The following is a 20,847-nucleotide window of genomic DNA, read 5'->3' as shown; positions in this document are numbered from 1 at the left end:
TCCCATTGTGAGCCCTGGATTGCCACAAATTATTTTCCTGCTTTATCCTAATCCATTAACATTCATTCACTGCCATCCTCTGAGAAGAACAGGCCACAAGAATATATCCTAAACCATTAATTCAAGCATTTTTCATCCTCATACTATATCGTGCACCTGCCCTGCACTATCATAGTTCCTATTTCTGTCAGCCACAAATTCCCAAGCTCTGGTTCTTGTCACATCTTTCTTCTTTCTGAGAGCCTTGAGTCCTCATTCATGCCCCACTAAGTCAAGCAGTCTCCTCAGTGGCTAACTCCCCCAGTCCTTGACAAACCTCCTAAACTCATTACATATTTGATAGTTAAAAGTAACCCAGATGAGAGAGAGTTTAGGCATTAGTTACATCTTTTGTGTGACCATTGCCATTTTCATTCTTTTGGCAGATTGTCTACATTGATAACAGTCACCAGACATTGCTTCTGATCCCTGATAAGATATGTCAATTTCCAATCTGGCAAGAGTTGGGATTGCATGAGCTTTAATTTTACATAATTCTCCTTTCTTCTACTGCTTCCTTTCCTTCCACTGGTTGGTCTTTTCTTACTGTGGCATACTTCAAGCTCATAATCCATCTTTCTGTCTAGGCCACTGCATAGCATACTAAACATATCTCTAATCCTGTCTGCAATCTACTGTTTTTGCCTCCATATACTCATTGTATTTCTACATGTTCCCTATCTAGTACTGCCTCACACCCCTTGGGCTTTGGACCAGAACACTAGCTTTCCTACTAACTTTATTTGCCTAGTTCTAAAATTGTTCTGGGTTTACCATGTACAGCCTTTTTAACATATTATTTACATGGTTATCTCTTTTTATCCCACGTCTTCCTTAGTACCTTCTGATAGTTGATTGATTTGTCTGTTTGTTGTTTCTTTTTCCCAAGTAATTCTGAGAACTATTTGCCTTGCATGAGGATCTCTCTGCAACTTTGCTTCTTTGTTCTCACACTTGTCACCAAGCAATGCGGTGTTCCACTATTGTTGGAAAATGGGTTATTGATAGGGCAGGTAGGTACCTACACCTAGCAACAAGCCACAAACCTCCACAAAAGTACAGTTAGGTCTCAGTAAATTAATCCCAGCTCTACCCTTGGTAGCTTAGCATCGAGCGTCAAGGCTTAACTTAGGAGACAAAGTGTAAAGCATTCAAATATCACAAAACAGTAATTAAATAAAACACAGGAAACAGTTTAAAAATCCAAAACCAATTTATAAAAATAGCTTATATTTTTATCTTTAAAATGACACAAAAACGATTAAAATCGGTTCAGGGGAACCGGAGATATGAATTTTTAAAGTATTATTATTTTCTAGCGCATAGAAACAAAAAGCGCCAATCGGGTCATCTGGTTGCACCAGGACCGGGACAAAGTCAAACTTTCAGGCCGACCGCGATGGAGCCCTGCTCGGCTACAGGTCGCGGGAGGCCTCGGTTAAAAAGTTACCTTCTGACTTAGTCTTTATTTTGAAGTTTTTCTTCACCGGGACGAACCTGCCAGTTGGATCCGACCTCCTGGAGCCCTTGTCCGGATACGCGAAGTCGGTTTCCTCGGTGGTGATTTCTACCTTCGGACTTAGTCGTTTTTTCGAGATGAAAATCCTTCGACCGGGGTAAACCTGGATCTTGATCCGACGTCCGTGGAGCCCTTCTCGGATACGATGGCTGGAAGGTCCCGGTCAACTTTTTACGTTCGGACTTAGTCTCTTTTTCGGATGTTTTTCTTGACCGGGACGAACCACGAAGTCAGGCCGGGTCGCGGTTGAGGCAAGCCGGCTAGAATTTCCGCGTCGAGTCGGTCACTTTATGGAGCTTTTTTCTAAAATTTCTCCAATCTTTTCCAAACTTCTGGGGCTTCACCCAGATGTTCTTTTAAGGTTATTTTGGGGTCCACAGCTCACCCCAAGGGTCCAGAAGTTCTGTGATGGTCCTTGGGAAGTGCGGACTTCAACTCCCAGAATACACCTGGCGCAAACTCCTTTTTGGCCACTGGACAGTGGTCAGCTGGTCACTCTTTCAGGAGTTGGTGCAGGGGACTCTGGTTAGCAATTTTTCACCTGTAGCAAACAGGGAGTCCCTCCTTGAACCAGTGGAAGCCAGGCAAAGTCCTTCTTGTGGTGAAGCCCAAGTGTGCAGCTGGTGCAGTCTTTCTGAGTGCAGGGTCCAGGTGCAGGCCAGGGGTCCAGCAGGGCAGTCCTTCTTCTCCTTGTAGTTCTTTCTTCTTGAAATTTGGTGGGGATCTGAGGCGTGGGTGCAGGTCGGCCAGTTTTATCCTTGCTCCTGGGTGAAAAGCAGGGGGGCCCTGGTTCTCCAATCAGGGACAGGGTCGTCCCCCTGTGATGACCACTTCCTGGGAAGTGTGGCAAAAATCCATCCCAGAAGGCAACAGTCTCTAAAAATCCAAAATGGATGAATCTGATTTTTGGAGGAGAGATCTGGCTGAGCCCACCCACTGGTGTGGCTAAAAATCATAAACACACCCCTCTCCTGCCCTCTCCTAATCTAATCAAGGGGGCACCTAGCTGTCTGGGGTTGCAGGATGTGGGGGTGTTGCTGGGTGCTCCAGATGTCCTTCTCTGCCTTTGAAGACCAGTTTGGCAGCCCTCCCCCTTCCTGCTTCCCCATCTGCTGAGGGGAGATTCTCTCCCCCAAGCACATTCCTTTGTGTAAAGCCAGGCCACTTCACACCTCATTAAAGTGGCCTGGCAGAAGCTGCTGCAGGCTGGCCAATCAGAGCACAGCAGCAAAAACAATGCAGAGCTGAAATTGGCAACTTTTTAGGTAAAGTCTAAACTTTTTACCTGCACTAGTTATATTAAATCCAACAACTGGAAGTTGTGGGATTTATTATAACAATCAATTTGATACCAAATTCTTGGTATGTAACATTTAAGGAGACTTTAAAATTTAAAATAAAGTCTGCCCATTCTAGCCTATGAAGGCCATTTACTTCAATGAGGGAAAAACGAATTTGGCTGTTTTTACCTCACCAGGGCTTATAAATCTATTTTTATAAAGTCCCTGCTTATAGTTACATGGCACCCAGCCCTAGGGGCACATAGGGCACACCTTAGGGGTGACTTATATGTAAAAATAAGGTAGTTTAAAACTTTGGAAGTACCTTTAATTCCAAAGTCGAATTTGCATATAACTTTAATTTAAAAGCAGCCAGCAAGGCAGGCTTGCTTTTAAAATGACACTGGGCACCTCAGCAATGCACCTAGGTGTGCACCACCTATGCTGTGGTCCCTAAACCTACATGCCCTACCATATACTAGGGACTTATAGGTAGGTTAACTTAGCCAATTATAATTAGCCTAATTTGCATATCCATTTTACACAGAGCACTGGCCCTGGGACTGGTAAGCAGTACCCAGGGCACAGCCAAGAGTCAGTAACCACCAGTACCTATCCAGAAAGAGTGGGGGTGATCAGGCAAAAAAAAGGACTTTCCTACACTGCCCCCCCCCAGATGAAAGGTGATGGGTACTAACCTACACCCTGGTAGTCCTCATCAGCTAAGTGGAAAAACCTGGAAAGGCCATCTGCATTGGCATGAGCAGTCCCAGGTCTGTGCTCCACTGTGAAGTCCATCCCCTGTAGGGAAATGGACCACCTTAACAGTTTTGGGTTCTCCCCCCTCATCTGCATCAACCATCTGAGAGGTCTGTGGTCAGTTTGTACACGGAAGTGAGTGCCAAACAAGTAAGGCCTCAACTTCTTCAGGGACCAAACCACAGCAAAGGCCTCCCTCTCAATGGCACTCCATTTTTTCTCTCTGGGGAGTAGTCGCCTGCTGATGAAGGCAACTGGGTGATCATGGCCCTCTTCATTAACTTGTGCTAACACTGCCCCAATCCCTTCCTCTGAAGCATCTGTTTGCACTACAAATTCCTTGCTATAGTCAGGGGCCAGTAACACTGGTGCTGAACACATAGCCTGTTTTAGGGTGTCAAAAGCTTTCTGACACTCTGGGGTCCAAATGACCTTCTTGGGTTGTTTCTTGGAGGTAAGCTCAGTCAGAGGGGCCACTATGGTCCCAAAATTCTGAACAAACCTCCTGTAATACCCAGTCAGGCCAAGAAAGGCCCTGACCTGAGTCTGGGTTTTTGGAGCCTCCCAATCCAGGATAGTCTGGATCTTGGGCTGGAGAGGTTGTACATGGCCTCCACCAACAAGGTGGCCCAGGTACACAACAGAACTTTGCCCTATCTGGCACTTGCTTGCCTTGATAGTCAGGCCTGCTTGAAGCAGGGCCTGAAGCACTTCCTTCAGGTGGACCAGGTGGTCCCTCCAGGTGGAACTAAATACAGCTATATCATCCAGATAAGCTGCACTAAAAGATTCCAACCCAGATAGGACTCTATTCACCAACCGTTGGAAGGTGGCAGGAGCATTTTTCATCCCAAAGGGCATCACCTTGAACTGAAAGTGGCCCTCTGGTGTGGAAAATGCTGACCTCTCCTTAGCTCTTGGACTTAAGGCAATCTGCCAATATCCTGAGGTCAGATCAAATGTGCTCAGGAATTTGGCAGCCCCCAACCTGTCAATGAGCTCATCAGCTCTAGGTATGGGGTGAGCATCAGTCCTAGTGACTGCATTTAGACCTCTGTAGTCCACACAGAATCTTAATTCTTTCTTCCCACCTTGGGGATTAGCTTTGGGTACCAGTACCACTGGACTGGACCAAGGACTATCAGAGGGCTCAATTACCTTCAGGTCCAACATCTTAGCCACTTCAGCTTTGATGTTGGCCTTGACCTGGTCAGACAGCCTGTATAGCTTGTTCTTGACAGGCAAGCTGTCACCAGTGTCAACATCATGGACACACCAATTGGTGAGTCCAGGGGTCAGGGAGAACAGACTAGCAAACTGTCCCAAGACTTGCTTACAGTCTTGTTGTTGCTGATCTGTCAGTTTGGGAGAGAGTACCACTCCCTCCACTGACCCATCTTTTTCCTTTGAGGACAGGAGGTCTGGCAGAGGTTCACCCTCCTCCTCCTTCCCTTCATCAGTGACCATCAGCATGGTCATGTCTGCCCTGTCCTGGTGGGGTTTCATCCTATTAACATGCAGGATCCTGTGAGGATTCCTGGGGGTGCCAAGGTCCACCAAGTAGGTGACCTCACCTTTTTTCTCTAGGATTGGATAGGGCCCAGTCCATTTGGCCTGTAGTGCCCTAGGAGCCATGGGCTCCAAAACCCACACCAGCTGTCCTGGGTGATACTCAGGCATGGTAGCCTTTTGATCATGCCAGAGCTTCATGAGCTCCTGACTGGCCTCCAGGTTCCTGCTTGCCTTCTTCATATACTCAGCCATGCGAGACCGCAGGCCTAGTACATAATCCAGCACATTCTCCTTGGCTTCCTTGAGAGGCTTTTCCCAAGACTCTCTCCCCAAGCACAATGGGCCTCTTGCAGGGTGCCCAAACAGTAACTCAAAGGGGCTGAATCCAACCCCCTTCTGTGGCACCTCCCTGTAGGCAAACAGCAGGCACGGGAGGAGGACATCCCATCTCCTCCTGAGTTTGTCAGACAAACCCATGATCATGCCCTTCAGGGTCTTATTGAATCTTTCCACTAGACCATTGGTCTGTGGATGGTAGGGTGTGCTGAACTTATAAGTAACACCACACTCCTCCCACATGGCTTTCAGATAGGCTGACATAAAGTTTGTGCCCCTATCTGAGACCACCTCCTTTGGGAATCCCACTCTGGTGAACACACCAAGTAGGGCCCTAGCCACTGTGGGTGCAGTGATTGTCCGGAGGGGTATTGCCTCAGGGTACCTGGTGGCATGGTCCACTACCACCACAATGTACCTGTTACCTGAAGCAGTTGGTGGGTCTAGGGGACCAACAATGTCAATCCCCACCCTCTCAAAGGGAGTCCCAACCACTGGCAGTGGAATTAAGGGAGCCTTTGGCTTGCCCCCTGTCTTGCCACTGGCTTGACAGGTGACACAGGAGCTGCAAAACTCCCTGACTTTTTCTGACATTTCTGGCCAAAAAAAATGGTTGACCAGCCTGTTCCAGGTCTTGGTCTGTCCCAAATGACCAGCTAAGGGGATATCATGGCTTAAGGTAAGGAGGAATTCTCTATACTTTTGGGGGACCACTACTCTCCTAGTAGCCCCTTCTTTGAGGGTCCTAGCCTCAGTGTAGAGAACTCCATCCTCCCAGTAAACCTTGTGGGTACCACTGGTATCCCCTTGTTCTTGCCTGGCAGCAGTCTGCCTCAGGCCCTCAAGAGTGGGACACTCTCTTTGTCCCTGGCACAAATCTTCTCTGGTGGGCCCACCTGCCCCTTGCAGTTCTGCCAAGTCAGGCAGAGTTTGCAGGGAAGGTGTCCCTCCCTCAGAGTTCAGATCCTCCCCCTCAGGGTTGGATTCTTCCTGACCCTCTGTACTTGTTGGGGCTGGTAAGCCAGACCCAGTGCCCTTTCTCTTCTTCTTGGAGGCTTGGCCCATTGTTCCAGGGTCCAAGTGTCCAGCATTTCCCTGTTGTGCTGCCTGTGACCTGGTCACAGCACACACCCATTCAGGGAGATCCAGCATCTTTGCATGGACCCTTCTCTCCACTTCTGACCATTCAGATGCTTCAAGATCATTTCCCAGCAGACACTCTACTGGGAGGGCAGGAGCTACAGCTACTTTTTTAGGGCCAGTCACACCTCCCCATTCCAGACTCACCATAGCCATGGGATGGAGTTTGGTTCTGCTATCTGCATAAGTCACCTGGTGGAAGACAGCAGGTAAGACCTGCTCTGGAGAAACCAGCTTTTCTGTGACCATTGTCACACTGGCTCCTGTATCTCTCAGAGCTTCCACTTCAGTCCCATTGACTTTAGGCCTCTGCCTATACCTCTGCATGATGGGAGGTAAGGTGGCCATAGTTGCAATGTCCACCCCACCCACGGATACTAAGGTGACTTCAGTGTACCCTGATTCCACCCCTGGGCCAACTTCCACCCCCAACCCTACACTAGCAATCCCTTGGGATTGCCCACCAGTGGGGGGCTTCTTGGTGCAGATAGCATCTCCTCTTTTATGTCCTGGCTGATAACAGTCAAAACACTTGCCGGCCTTAGCAAGCTCCTGAAACTTTCCTGCTTTAGCAGGATCAAAATTCTTTCCCTGATACCCTTTCCCTTTAAAAGTGAATTGGCTCGGGGCTCCCCCTCCCTGAGAAGTTTTTGGGGACTCTTGTGAGGACTCTTTGGGTTTTTTGTCATCTTTCCCCTGGTTCTTCCCCTGAGAAGAACCATGTCCTCCCTTTTTCTGATCACCCCCTGGGGGTCTCTGGTTAACCCTAGTTCTTAACCAGTCATCTGCTGCCTCCCCCAGCTCTCTGGGGTTGGTCAACCTAGAGTCTACTAGATACTGGCGGAGCCTCTCTTGGACACAATTAGTTAGAAGGTGCTCCCTCATAATCAAATTGTACAGCCCCTCAAAGGTACTTACCCTGTTGCCCTGTATCCAGCCCTCCAGTGCTTTTACTGAAATGTCCACAAAGTCCACCCAGGACTGGGTGCTTGTCTTTTGGGTGTCCCTAAACTTAAGCCTATACTGCTCTGGGGTTAGACCAAACTTTTTAGTCAAGCAACTCTTCATACTGGGGTATGAGTCTGCATCCTCCCCACTCATGGTTAGGAGCCTATCCCTCCCAGAGTTGGGAACTAACTCCCAAAGGAGTGAACCCCAGTACTGAGGCTTGACTTTCCTCATCTGGAGGGCCCTCTCAAAGGCCCCCAGCCACTTATCGATGTCATCCCCCTCTACATAGGCAGGAACCACCCCTTTGGGTAATCTGGGGGCAAAACCCCCACCCAGGGACACCTCAGTTTCTTTCTCGCTGCTTCCATCTTTTTTTTCTTTGCTTGCCCACTTCTTTTTTTCTAGGGCAAGCTTATCTGCCTCCAAAGCTATGTAGGCTAGCTGGGCTTCCAGCTCTCTCTCCCTGATGGATGGGTTCTCTCCTCCTGAAAGGACCCTCTTCCTACCACTAGCTTTGGGTCTGCCCCTAGTGACTGTGTCCAGTGAGGACCGTTCCTCCTCTTCCTCACTTGGGGTCTGATGCCTTTCCTCCCCTGAGTGGTTAGAGTTAGCATCATCTTCTTTTGGTTCCTCCTCTGGAGCTTCCTCTGTCTCTACCTCTTGGGCCTCAGCCCATGCTGTCAGGGATTTAATCAGGATTTCCTTCCTGAGATTAGTGGTTGCAGGCAACCCCCTCTCAATACACAACCCCCTAAGCTGGACTACTGTCAGTGTGGGTAGGCTAGCCAGATCAAGCTCCATGGTTCCCTAGTTTTGTGTCAACAAAAGCTTTTTGCAAAAATTGGAAACAAGAATTTAGAAAAATTACAAAAATTCAATAATTGAAATTAATCCAAATTAATTTAAAAAAAATTAAAATTAAAAATTAAAAACAATTTTTGCACTAGGACAATTTAAAGGATTTTTAATTTGTTTTATCTAAAACTGTAACGTGATATTGAACACAAGTACAGGATCCCGTTGCTGCTTCCAATTATGTTGGAAAATGGGTTATTGATAGGGCAGGTAGGTACCTACACCTAGCAACAAGCCACAAACCTCCACAAAAGTACAGTTAGGTCTCAGTAAATTAATCCCAGCTCTACCCTTGGTAGCTTAGCATCGAGCGTCAAGGCTTAACTTAGGAGACAAAGTGTAAAGCATTCAAATATCACAAAACAGTAATTAAATAAAACACAGGAAACAGTTTAAAAATCCAAAACCAATTTATAAAAATAGCTTATATTTTTATCTTTAAAATGACACAAAAACGATTAAAATCGGTTCAGGGGAACCGGAGATATGAATTTTTAAAGTATGATTATTTTCTAGCGCATAGAAACAAAAAGCGCCAATCGGGTCATCTGGTTGCACCAGGACCGGGACAAAGTCAAACTTTCAGGCCGACCGCGATGGAGCCCTGCTCGGCTACAGGTCGCGGGAGGCCTCGGTTAAAAAGTTACCTTCTGACTTAGTCTTTATTTTGAAGTTTTTCTTCACCGGGACGAACCTGCCAGTTGGATCCGACCTCCTGGAGCCCTTGTCCGGATACGCGAAGTCGGTTTCCTCGGTGGTGATTTCTACCTTCGGACTTAGTCGTTTTTTCGAGATGAAAATCCTTCGACCGGGGTAAACCTGGATCTTGATCCGACGTCCGTGGAGCCCTTCTCGGATACGATGGCTGGAAGGTCCCGGTCAACTTTTTACGTTCGGACTTAGTCTCTTTTTCGGATGTTTTTCTTGACCGGGACGAACCACGAAGTCAGGCCGGGTCGCGGTTGAGGCAAGCCGGCTAGAATTTCTGCGTCGAGTCGGTCACTTTATGGAGCTTTTTTCTAAAATTTCTCCAATCTTTTCCAAACTTCTGGGGCTTCACCCAGATGTTCTTTTAAGGTTCTTTTGGGGTCCACAGCTCACCCCAAGGGTCCAGAAGTTCTGTGATGGTCCTTGGGAAGTGCGGACTTCAACTCCCAGAATACACCTGGCGCAAACTCCTTTTTGGCCACTGGACAGTGGTCAGCTGGTCACTCTTTCAGGAGTTGGTGCAGGGGACTCTGGTTAGCAATTTTTCACCTGTAGCAAACAGGGAGTCCCTCCTTGAACCAGTGGAAGCCAGGCAAAGTCCTTCTTGTGGTGAAGCCCAAGTGTGCAGCTGGTGCAGTCTTTGTGAGTGCAGGGTCCAGGTGCAGGCCAGGGGTCCAGCAGGGCAGTCCTTCTTCTCCTTGTAGTTCTTTCTTCTTGAAATTTGGTGGGGATCTGAGGCGTGGGTGCAGGTCGGCCAGTTTTATCCTTGCTCCTGGGTGAAAAGCAGGGGGGCCCTGGTTCTCCAATCAGGGACAGGGTCGTCCCCCTGTGATGACCACTTCCTGGGAAGTGTGGCAAAAATCCATCCCAGAAGGCAACAGTCTCTAAAAATCCAAAATGGATGAATCTGATTTTTGGAGGAGAGATCTGGCTGAGCCCACCCACTGGTGTGGCTAAAAATCATAAACACACCCCTCTCCTGCCCTCTCCTAATCTAATCAAGGGGGCACCTAATTGTCTGGGGTTGCAGGATGTGGGGGTGTTGCTGGGTGCTCCAAATGTCCTTCTCTGCCTTTGAAGACCAGTTTGGCAGCCCTCCCCCTTCCTGCTTCCCCATCTGCTGAGGGGAGATTCTCTCCCCCAAGCACATTCCTTTGTGTAAAGCCAGGCCACTTCACACCTCATTAAAGTGGCCTGGCAGAAGCTGCTGCAGGCTGGCCAATCAGAGCACAGCAGCAAAAACAATGCAGAGCTGAAATTGGCAACTTTTTAGGTAAAGTCTAAACTTTTTACCTGCACTAGTTATATTAAATCCAACAACTGGAAGTTGTGGGATTTATTATAACAATCAATTTGATACCAAATTCTTGGTATGTAACATTTAAGGATACTTTAAAATTTAAAATAAAGTCTGCCCATTCTAGCCTATGAAGGCCATTTACTTCAATGAGGGAAAAACGAATTTGGCTGTTTTTACCTCACCAGGGCTTATAAATCTATTTTTATAAAGTCCCTGCTTATAGTTACATGGCACCCAGCCCTAGGGGCACATAGGGCACACCTTAGGGGTGACTTATATGTAAAAATAAGGTAGTTTAAAACTTTGGAAGTACCTTTAATTCCAAAGTCGAATTTGCATATAACTTTAATTTAAAAGCAGCCAGCAAGGCAGGCTTGCTTTTAAAATGACACTGGGCACCTCAGCAATGCACCTAGGTGTGCACCACCTATGCTGTGGTCCCTAAACCTACATGCCCTACCATATACTAGGGACTTATAGGTAGGTTAACTTAGCCAATTATAATTAGCCTAATTTGCATATCCATTTTACACAGAGCACTGGCCCTGGGACTGGTAAGCAGTACCCAGGGCACAGCCAAGAGTCAGTAACCACCAGTACCTATCCAGAAAGAGTGGGGGTGATCAGGCAAAAAAAAGGACTTTCCTACAACTATATTATCATCTCTTCAACCAAATCATTATATATCCATTTCTCTATCTTATATTGATGTGCCCTTATTGCTTTCTCCTGCATAAAACCATCTCTTCCTCTCTTCTGTTGACATATACCCTTGTAGATTGTCTTGGGCTTATGCTCTTTTAGTCATTCTTCTTTTCCCATCTCAGCATATCTTCAAATCTCCTTTACCCTCCTCCCTTTTGGGGGAGGGTTGCGCAAATACACATTCCCTGCCCCATCCAGTAATCCTGAACCAACTCTCTTTTATCTTTTAAGGGCCTGTTTTCCAGTGTTCACATTTCCCCTACCTTCATATCTCATATTCTGCCCCTTTATCGTTATCTCTTCTATTTCATTGTTTTCTTAATAAATAAGAAGGCCTTTCATCACTGCTGCTGATCTCTTGTGTGTGCTTCTCACAGGGTACAGTCACCAGTCCTCAATCTATGGGCCAGATGTATGACGCGCTTTAGGAGTCGCAAATGGTCCATTGGGCCATTTGTGACCGGTAAAATGCATTTCCCTACTTACCAACCCTATTATGTTAGGTGGTAGCTATTACAGGCTCACAAAATAGGGCTTGCGGGTCACTATTAGGAAGGGACATGTAAAAGGCCTCCCTTCCTAGTAGCAATTTGCACTGGTATGTATGAATGTTTTGTGGCTGGTAATGCAGTTGCAAAACATTCATCCTTTACTGACTCCTTGAAGGATGCAGTAATCCATTCACAAATGGGAAAGAGGGCCCTGGGGACCCCTTCCTCTTAGTGAATAGGGGCACCAGAATTTTTCAGAGCAGTCAGTGGCCCCACACACCACTGCCCACTCAAAAAAAATGAAAATAAAGCTTTTCATTTAAAGTTTTTAAACGCATCCATAAACCTCATCACACAGAGGCATTCAAAAACACCAACAAAGCAAGATGTAGTCAATAAGAAAAACATATTATGAGTTTCATTGTAAGCATTTTCTATATGAAAGTCAAACTATCACCTTCTTGCAAACACCATCCACATGATACCAGAGGACAACATGGAAAAAGACCGACAGTCACATAATAATACCAAACATCAGGACCACTGGAACAATGATGGAGTCCACATTCTGCCTTCCAGTGATTACTTCCAAGGACTACAAACAATATGTGGCAAAACATATGCATTGGGGTTTGTTGTTTACAATTAATATAATTTCCAAATACGTATTGTTAAACCAATTATCTAAACAAGAATTTGTAATGCAACGGGTCTCTCGTTTGCTCGTGTCAGAGCTATTAGCTTTGTAAACTCCTAACTGGACTTTTCTTGCCACATAAACTAATAATGAAAAGTAAAACAGTTTCACATATGTGAGCTGATGGTCGCCATGAGTGTGAAGAAGACACAGAAAAGGAAACAGAAGTTCGCTCGCAGTGAAACTCATTGGCAAAAGTGCAATTATCCACGTTAGCGGCAAAAGTGCAATTATCCATGTAACCAGCAAAAGTGCAATTATCCATGTAACAGGGTCGATGTCATGCAAAGAGCTCGACTTCTTCCCAGCGAGATCACCCTAATCCCCTTTTGCAGTTTCAGAGGCCATATAGGATGTAACTCAGGCTTGCACCTGACTCTCATCTACCTCAACATCAACCTGTCAGGCATATCTTGTAAGCTGCAAGATGGAAGAAAGGACTTTTTGGGGATAGCAGCCATAGAAAATCCATTTTGGTGGACTTCTCCCATGAATCAACAATCAAGAGAAATAATTCTTGACACTACATGAACAACTGCAAAATGGGACTTCCTTTATGACTTGTTAGAACCAGTTACTATGTATACCAGAATTGATGGAAACAATAGAGTACTTCCGGAGGATGTGGACACTTTCCTGGAGAACATGGAAGTTGGAGCTATGAATACTTCTAAGCAGGCGACTGCAAAACAGATGTTGCTGCTAGCTTTGCCTGTGGAACTCTGCACCATCTCGGGAACCTCTTCTTCTGGTGTGATGGAGGAAAGGAATAGGCTGGAGTCTCATAGGCCACTAGTCTGGCAAAAATGATTTGTCTGAGTAATTCCAGTTCAAGGACAAAAATATAGATAAGTTCAGATCACTGTATTACCCCTAAGATGATGGGAAGACAGAGGTGATCATCTACAATGTTGTTGGATACCGTCATGGGGCTGGCTGTAAGAATGAGATTAGTATGCTGCATCCAGCTGATGTTAAGTCTTTATGTCACTATGTTGCTGTTTTAGCCTTTAGTACATCCTTGTTGCCTGGATTAGATATGTGACACAGAGACCTCTGTTGATGGTAGAAGTGGAATAACTGGTTTATTAGTATCCCTCTAGTATGATCCGACCTCTCTTCCTCTTGGTTGGCAGGGTCTCTTCCATCAATTCACATGAGGGTGGCCTATACCTCCTGCCTTGCTCTGCTGCCCTCATGCCTGCTGCTTCCTTGCCTGGGTGAGAATGACCGGACCGACATCACTTGAACTCAGAGTCGCTCTGAGGGTTAACTGGCTGGATTCCTGATTGGAAGTGTCAGGGACATAAAAAACTTCCAACCACCCTGCTCCTGTACTTGGACTCTGCCATCTGTGACTCTGTCATGCCAAGGGGTGCCAACCTGGAACCTTTGCAAAAGACTCTCATCACTGACACATCCCTCAATTTGGGACCGACGCATCGCCTTCTAAACCACCTGGAGACAGTTCCTTGCACCTCCTGACGATTATGCCAAAACTCCGCATTGCAGCTTCATTGCTAATGGGAAATGACACATCACCTCGGCTGCGCAACACATCCTCAACACCGTCCTTCGCATCACAAGCCCCATCGACAGGATCCTAGATGTCGACGCAAAAGAACCTTGCACCGAAGCCTTGCTTTTGACGTTGTCCCAGTCTGGCCTGACTAGATGTCCATAGTTAACTCTATATGCTACTTAGTGCTATTTTACTAAAAAAACTTGAAGTTCAATTTCTCCAGGTCTACTCATTGGATATTTTCTGCTTTTGGTTTTGTTTTATTTATTAAATCTTTATCTACTTTCCTAACTGGTGGGGAATGGCACTCTCTGAAGGGTCACCCCAAACATTTTGCCTTCCTCATTCTCTTTTTCTGACTTCATTTTGTTGGCTTTGGGAGTCTGGACACTTTACTAGTGCTAACCAGTGCTCTCTCCCCAGAAATATGGTAACATTGGCTCATACCCAATTGGCATATTTAATTTACTTGTAATTTCCTTGTAAGTCCATAGTAAAGTGCACTACATGTGCCTAGGGCCTGTACAATGAAGGCTACTAGTGGGCCTGCAGCACTGATTGAGCCACCTACACAAGTAGCTCCTTAACCATGTCTCAGGCCTGCCAACGTAAAACCTGTGTGTGCAGTTTCACTGTCACTTTGACTTGGCATCTAAAACTACTTGCCAAGCCTTAAAACCCCCCTTTTTCTACATAGGTCACCCCTAAGGTAGGCCCTAGGTTACCCATAGGGCAGTGTGCTATGTAAGTAAAAGGCAGGACATGAACTTAAGTGTTTTACATGTCCTGGTAGTAGAAAACTCACAAATTTGTTTTCCACTACTTTGAGGTTTGCTCCCCTCATAGGCCAGCCTAGAACTGCCCTCATATTCTTTAAAGTGGTATATTCTGCTCTGAAAGGAGTAGCTCTACCATGTTTAGTATGGCCAGAATGATAATAGAAAATCCTGCTTACTGGTAAAGTTGGATTTAATATTACTATTTTAGAAATACCACTTTTAGAAAGTGGGAATTTCTCTGCCCTTACTGCCATCTGTTTCTTACAGCCTGTATCCAATCCACGCCTGGGCTGTGCTGGTTGACAGCTCCCCTTGTGCATTCCACCCAGACAGCAATAAATATAGGCCGCTCACCGACATCTGCATTCATTTGCATACTGAATGGGCAGGAAGGGTGGAGGGGCTCTCTCTTGGACTTCAAAGGCCCGTGGCCTGTGCTCACACAAAGGACTGATAACCCCCCACAGGGATCCTGGCAGACATGGCTGGGTTGAAAGGGGAACGTGTGCACTTCAAAATCACTCTTTGAAGTTTCCCGCTCTTCAAATACATTTTGGGTGTATATACTGGGTCTCTGGCCCCACCAAATAAGACAACTGGGCTCTGTCAGAGGGACTGCCTGGCTGATCAAAGGACTCATCTGGACTACTTTGCTTGGAAGGACTGCTGCCCGGCTTGTTGCCCTGTGCCTGCTGCCTTCTGACTCTGCTAGAAGGACTCTTCCTTCCCCACAAGTGCTCTTCAAGGGCTTGGATTGAGCTTGCCTCCTGTTCTGAAGTCTCAAGGCCAACAAAGATTTCATCTACTAGCTTCTAGCCAGTACACCAACTTGATCGACTCTAGCACTGACGCCACTGCCTGACGCCGCACCACTGCAGTAGTCCTCACTGCTGCAACAACTGCGGCCGCAAGTCTGACATCGCTGCAATGCTGTTGACGTCCTACCGTGTGATCACAACACTGCGAAGTCGACACATCACGTCCTGAATGACTGAATTAATCGATCCCGCCGGGTCACAAGGAATTGACACCTCGCCATAGGCGCTGCATCAGCTCTCCTGCAAGCAGATGGAACCAACGCCTCACCTCCCCTGCCTCGCACTGCAGAACCGATGCCTCACCTCATCAGATGCCGTAAGGGACAGAAGCAGCACCGGCTCCAGCGACACCTCTCCTCCCCAACTCCATGCAACATCTTTGTTTCTTCATTTTTCAAAGGTACTGTACCTGGGGGTTCATGCGACTCTGTGACCAGTGCCAGTGAAGTTGGACTATTGGGAACGACTCCGTCAACAACTTTGTGATGGCCCCAATTGGAGCTACTGCGCTTCTAAGCGCATTATTGGGATTTAGGTCCTCATTATGAATATGGCGATCCGTTCCGCACTGCCGGCGGTGGCGGCAGAAACCGTCAACAGAGGAGGGGTCCAGACTGCCAAATAATGAACCAAACAAAACTCACACATCTCGCGCACCACCCACTGCCAGGAAAGGATTCCCGCTAACTACGGCAGAGGCCGCCCATAGGCCGTCGGAAAGGCCCAACCCGCCCATCAAATTATGAACCACCATTCCGCCGTTAGTACTGGGGCGGGAACCACCTCCACACAAAGCCAGGCGGAAATGAAAAAAATAGAAGGAAACACTCACCGGAGCTCAACAAAACGTGCAGCTGCAGCCATGGACAGAGAGCTGCAGATCATGCCAGCCTTGTTCCTTGCCATATATCTACAAGACCGAGACCGCCGACGAAGACGACGAGGGTAAGTACCGCAACATACAAAACAAGGGAGGAAAGGGCAAAGTTACATACCCACCCACTCCACCCACCCCGCAAAGCCCCCCCAACCCTACCCAGCAGCAATAGTCAGACACCCCACACCAAGAGGGACGTACCCGACTGAAGGCCACTGCAACTTGGCCATAGGACATACAATAGCACCACAGCCATAAATTATTTAAACAAACACCAGGGTGGAACTGCGTGCAGCCCAAACACAGGCCACACCGAAACTTTATTATGAAGCTCACTGTGCGAAATGATGAAAACAGGGCCAATGGCGTGTCGATAAAAAGTAAATTTTCCTTGGCCACAACTGGCCACACCTGACTCCCACAAGTGCTGGGTACTCCACTCAACAGGGCACTATAGGGGGAACCAGGCACCTCACGGAATGGGGGCAGGGGTGATGGGGGTGGGGATTTACGATGGGGGGGACTTTGACTTACGTGAGGAGGTTGGAGGGGGGGTGGGCTTCTCCTTAGAAGGGGTGGGGGCTGTTTGGCACAGGCGGAGCTGGTTGCCTTAGGCTCAGAGCGGGCCTTCTTCTTAAGTGGAGAAGGGGCACGGGAATGGGAAACCTGGACTGGGGTGGGCTGCGATGTGGACGGAGCGGAAAGGGCAAGGAGGTGGGCAAGTTTCGGGACAAGATGGGGTGGGCCAGTGGGTTCAAACAGGTCTACGCGGGAGAGGAAAAGTTTCTTGGGAGCAATTGGGGTGGGCGTGGTTGAGGGCGTGGGAGTGGAGGCAGAGGGAGTTGATGTATGGGGGGTAGGTGTGCGTGTAGTGCGTGACTGCGACTGCTCAGTATGCTGTGGTGTGGTGGATGTCTGATGGGTGGGTGTCTTGCTGTGTTTGAGTGTTTTGGGAGGTGGGGGGGTGGACACAGTGGGAGAAGACAGTCAGCTAGTGTGGATGTATGTTGGGTGGGTGTCTGCAAGTCGGGTGAGTGTGCTGCATGTGTCAACTACAGTGGAGGTGGTGAGTGCAGGAGTGGTGTATGGGGTGCATGTGTGGCTCTCTGCTATTGTGGAGTGCAGGAAGAGGAGCAGTAACAGTGAGTGACAGTGCAGTGCATGAGAGTGTGCATGTAGAGGGGACAGACAGGGAGGCGGAAGAGGCAGGCACACTGGGGGAAGTGGACGTTGTTGTGTGTGCAGGTGTATGTTGGCTGTGTGAATGCTTGTGGTGGGAGGTATGGTGCTTGTGTTTGGAAGTGTGTTTTTTGTGTGTTGAAGTGCTTGACTGCGTGTCTGAATGTGTGCCTTCGACGGGTGAAGGGAGTGGGGTGCTGGGTGGGGTAGAGGAGGTTGGAGGGGGGACGGAATGGCCAGGGAAACTGACTGCTGTCCAAGAGAAGGCCAGAGCCTGAAAAGATCTCTGTAGGGCAGACACGGCACCAGGAATGCCATCCAGATAGGCATTAGTCTGCTGCACCTCTGATGCTAGCCCCTGGATGGCATTGACAATGGTTGTCTGCCCTACAGAGATGGTTCTCAGGAGGTCAATAGCCTCCTCTGTGAGGGCAGCAGGGCTGACTGGGGCAGGAGAGGAGGTGCCTGGGGCGAAGGAGACGCCCACCTTTCTGAGTGGGCGGGCACAGCCAACTCGGTGGGGAGCAGAAGGGAGGGCACGGTTGTGATTTGTCCACTAGTGTCCGCCACCGCCGGAGGACCCCCGTCGGAGGACGTTTCAGAGTCACTTCCACCGGTGGTAGTAGCCTCCCCCGTGGAAGTCCCCTCGCCCTCACACCCACTGGTCCCCTGGGCATCTGTTGTCTCTGCCTCTGGGGATCCGTGGGCCGCTGTCTACCCACTAGCCGGTGCCTCAGCTCCCTCTCCTGATGTTGATGCTGTACCAGACACACAAAAGAGAACAGGGATGGGGAGACAAAACAGGAGAGACACTTGTGAGTAGCTGAATGCTGATACACAATGGCCAGACATACACCTACCCAGCAGACACACCCAACAGGCATCACAGTGCACTAGGCCCATGACCATGGCCCTGACTACTGAGCAGTATAGTGACCTACACCCATATCCTGTCATTACATTGAAGCTGAGGTAGGTGAAACCTGACAGGGACACCCCTACACTCTTTGGGGAGCAGACAAAAGCTGGACACCAGTCAAAACGCTGCTCTAAGCCCCACGAGCCCTATCGCTCCCACACACTCATCCTTCCAGGCTGAAGTATGGGTTGTGAGTACTCACTCCCTTGTGACTGCTGTGCAGCCTTCAAGCGCCCATCCAGGTCTGGGTACGCCACCCCCAGGATCCTTCGCATTAAGGGGGTCAGTGCCCGACGGGCACCCCTACCACGTTGAGAGGACTTCCCCAGCTGGGCCTCACTGATCTTCCGAGCCCAGCGCCGCAGGTCCTCCCACCTCTTCCGTCAGTGGGTGCTCTGCCGGTTGTAGACCCCCAGGGTCCATACCTCCTTGGTGATGGCATGCCAATGTGCCCTCTTCCAGGGGGCGCTGACCTAGAAGGGAGACACAGAGAAGAAACACAGAGGTCAGGCACCTGCACGATGGCAATGGCTGGCTGATTGTAAGACATAGGACAGACAGTACTCCCAGACATGCAGGACAGTGGCACGCAGCATTCCATGCACCAAGCCCCATCCTGGCTCACAGGAATGCCCATCAGAGCAATCCACTCCATCCATTACACACACAGTGCCCCCCAAACCCGGACTCACCTGTACCTCTGGCCGGCCGTAGAGTCTGCCGTACAGGGGCAGGACCCCTTCCACCAGTTTCTCCAGTTCTTCCTGGGTGAAGGCCAGGGCCCTTTCCCCTGCACCATGTGGAACATCCATAGCCAGAGGCAGGCCACAGCAGTACACGGAGTGGAGTACTTGTCCGCACAAGATCAGGGAGTCAAGTGAGCACACGATAACGAACGCGCGTACATTCTGCGGCGGAATGCACTGTCACTGCCGGCGGCGATCATGATATGCCAAGATTCCCCATTGGCATCCATGTTATCCAATGAGGGTGCGAACAGCGGTAAACACCGCCAAACGCTGTGACGTCAACCGCAAGCGGTCTTAGGTCACTTCCACAACCAAGGGGCAGAACTACAGTGGGCAGACATTTTGCCATTATCTACGCATCTTGAAATTCAATTTAGTCACAATGCTGGGCCTACTAGCCATATGAATCACATATGTCTCTATCCATAGAGTATATTATCACACATGATTTACTCCGTTACCTCTTAGTGATGACAATGTACATCTGTCAGGTTGCAGTTATTTTACAGACACTACTATGAAGAATGTTGTGAATGTGTTTAGCAAATATGCCTGTGTATGTGTGCACATGACTCCTTGTTCTTACCCCTCACAGGTACAGACCATTGTGGCGAGGAAGGGCACCTTCTGTGTACAGACCACTTGTGGATATGGGGACCATGGTTGAGCGTCAGATCATTATCACTTACAGACTCACACTTGCAACTATTCAGGACCTTTGTGCATTACTGGATCCTGCACTGACTCCCGGAAATCGTAATCAGCATGCCATTCCAACTGAGGTGCAGGTGCTCTCCACACTCCATTTCCTGGCCACAGGCTCATTTCAAGTGACAGTGGGCATGGGTGCTGGTTTCTCACAGCCAATGTTCAGCCAGGTACTTACAAGATTTCTAAATGCATTTGTACAACATCTGCAATCCTACGTGCAATTCCCCCAAAGTGCTGAGCTCCCTGCCATCAAGTCAGACTTCTATGCCTTTGCAAACATTCCCCATGTTATTGGTGCCATCGATGGGACCCACATGCCCATCATCCCCCCCAAGAGTGAGTGAACAGGTGTACAGAAACAGGAAGAACTTTCACTCCATGAACATCTAATTGGTATGTACAGCAGACCAGTACATATCCCATGTGAATGCAATGTTTCCTAGTTCAGTCCATGATTCATTTGTTTTGAGGAACAGTAGTGTGCCACGAAAGATGGAACAACTCCAAGACGACAGAGAGTGGATCATAGGTAAGTGTGTCTGTCACTAACTGACACATTGCTGAAAAACAGCTTGTCAGACTAAGGACATTCCAATGACGACCCTGTATTGACCATATCTCTAGGTGATTTTGGCTATCCAAACTTGCGTTGGCTCCTGACACCCGTGAGGAATCCCAGGACGGATGCAGAGAGGAAATACAATGAGGCCCATGGACGTACTAGGAGGGTGATAGAGCGTACTATAGGTCTCCTGAAGGCTAGATTTCGGTGCCTACATATCTCTGGGGGTTCCCTGGCCTATGGGCGTGTAGGATAGTGGTGACCTGCTGCATGCTGCACAATATGGCGACATTCAATCCCCCTTTTGGAGGTGGAGGGTGCTATAGTTCCTGATCTGTTACCTCAGAGAGGTGAGGAGAGTGATGGTGAGGATGAGGAAGGGGAAGATGTAAATTCCAGGAACCAACTGATACAACTCTATTTCCAATAACTGTCTGGG

General features: G+C 48.3%; 1 protein-coding gene across 1 annotated transcript in view; it reads left to right on the top strand.

Annotated features, from left to right (window-relative positions):
- The window catches only part of LOC138261357 (G-protein coupled receptor 83-like), a 769,995-nt gene that overhangs the window by 618,636 nt on the left and 130,512 nt on the right, over positions 1 to 20,847 (top strand). The gene's annotated exons all lie outside the window — the stretch shown is intronic.

Source organism: Pleurodeles waltl, chromosome 2_1 (assembly GCF_031143425.1).
Source record: "Pleurodeles waltl isolate 20211129_DDA chromosome 2_1, aPleWal1.hap1.20221129, whole genome shotgun sequence".
NCBI classification, from domain to species: Eukaryota; Metazoa; Chordata; class Amphibia; order Caudata; family Salamandridae; genus Pleurodeles; species Pleurodeles waltl.
The sequence above is the reverse complement of the archived record's forward strand: the minus strand, read 5'-3'. Positions and strand labels throughout refer to the sequence as shown.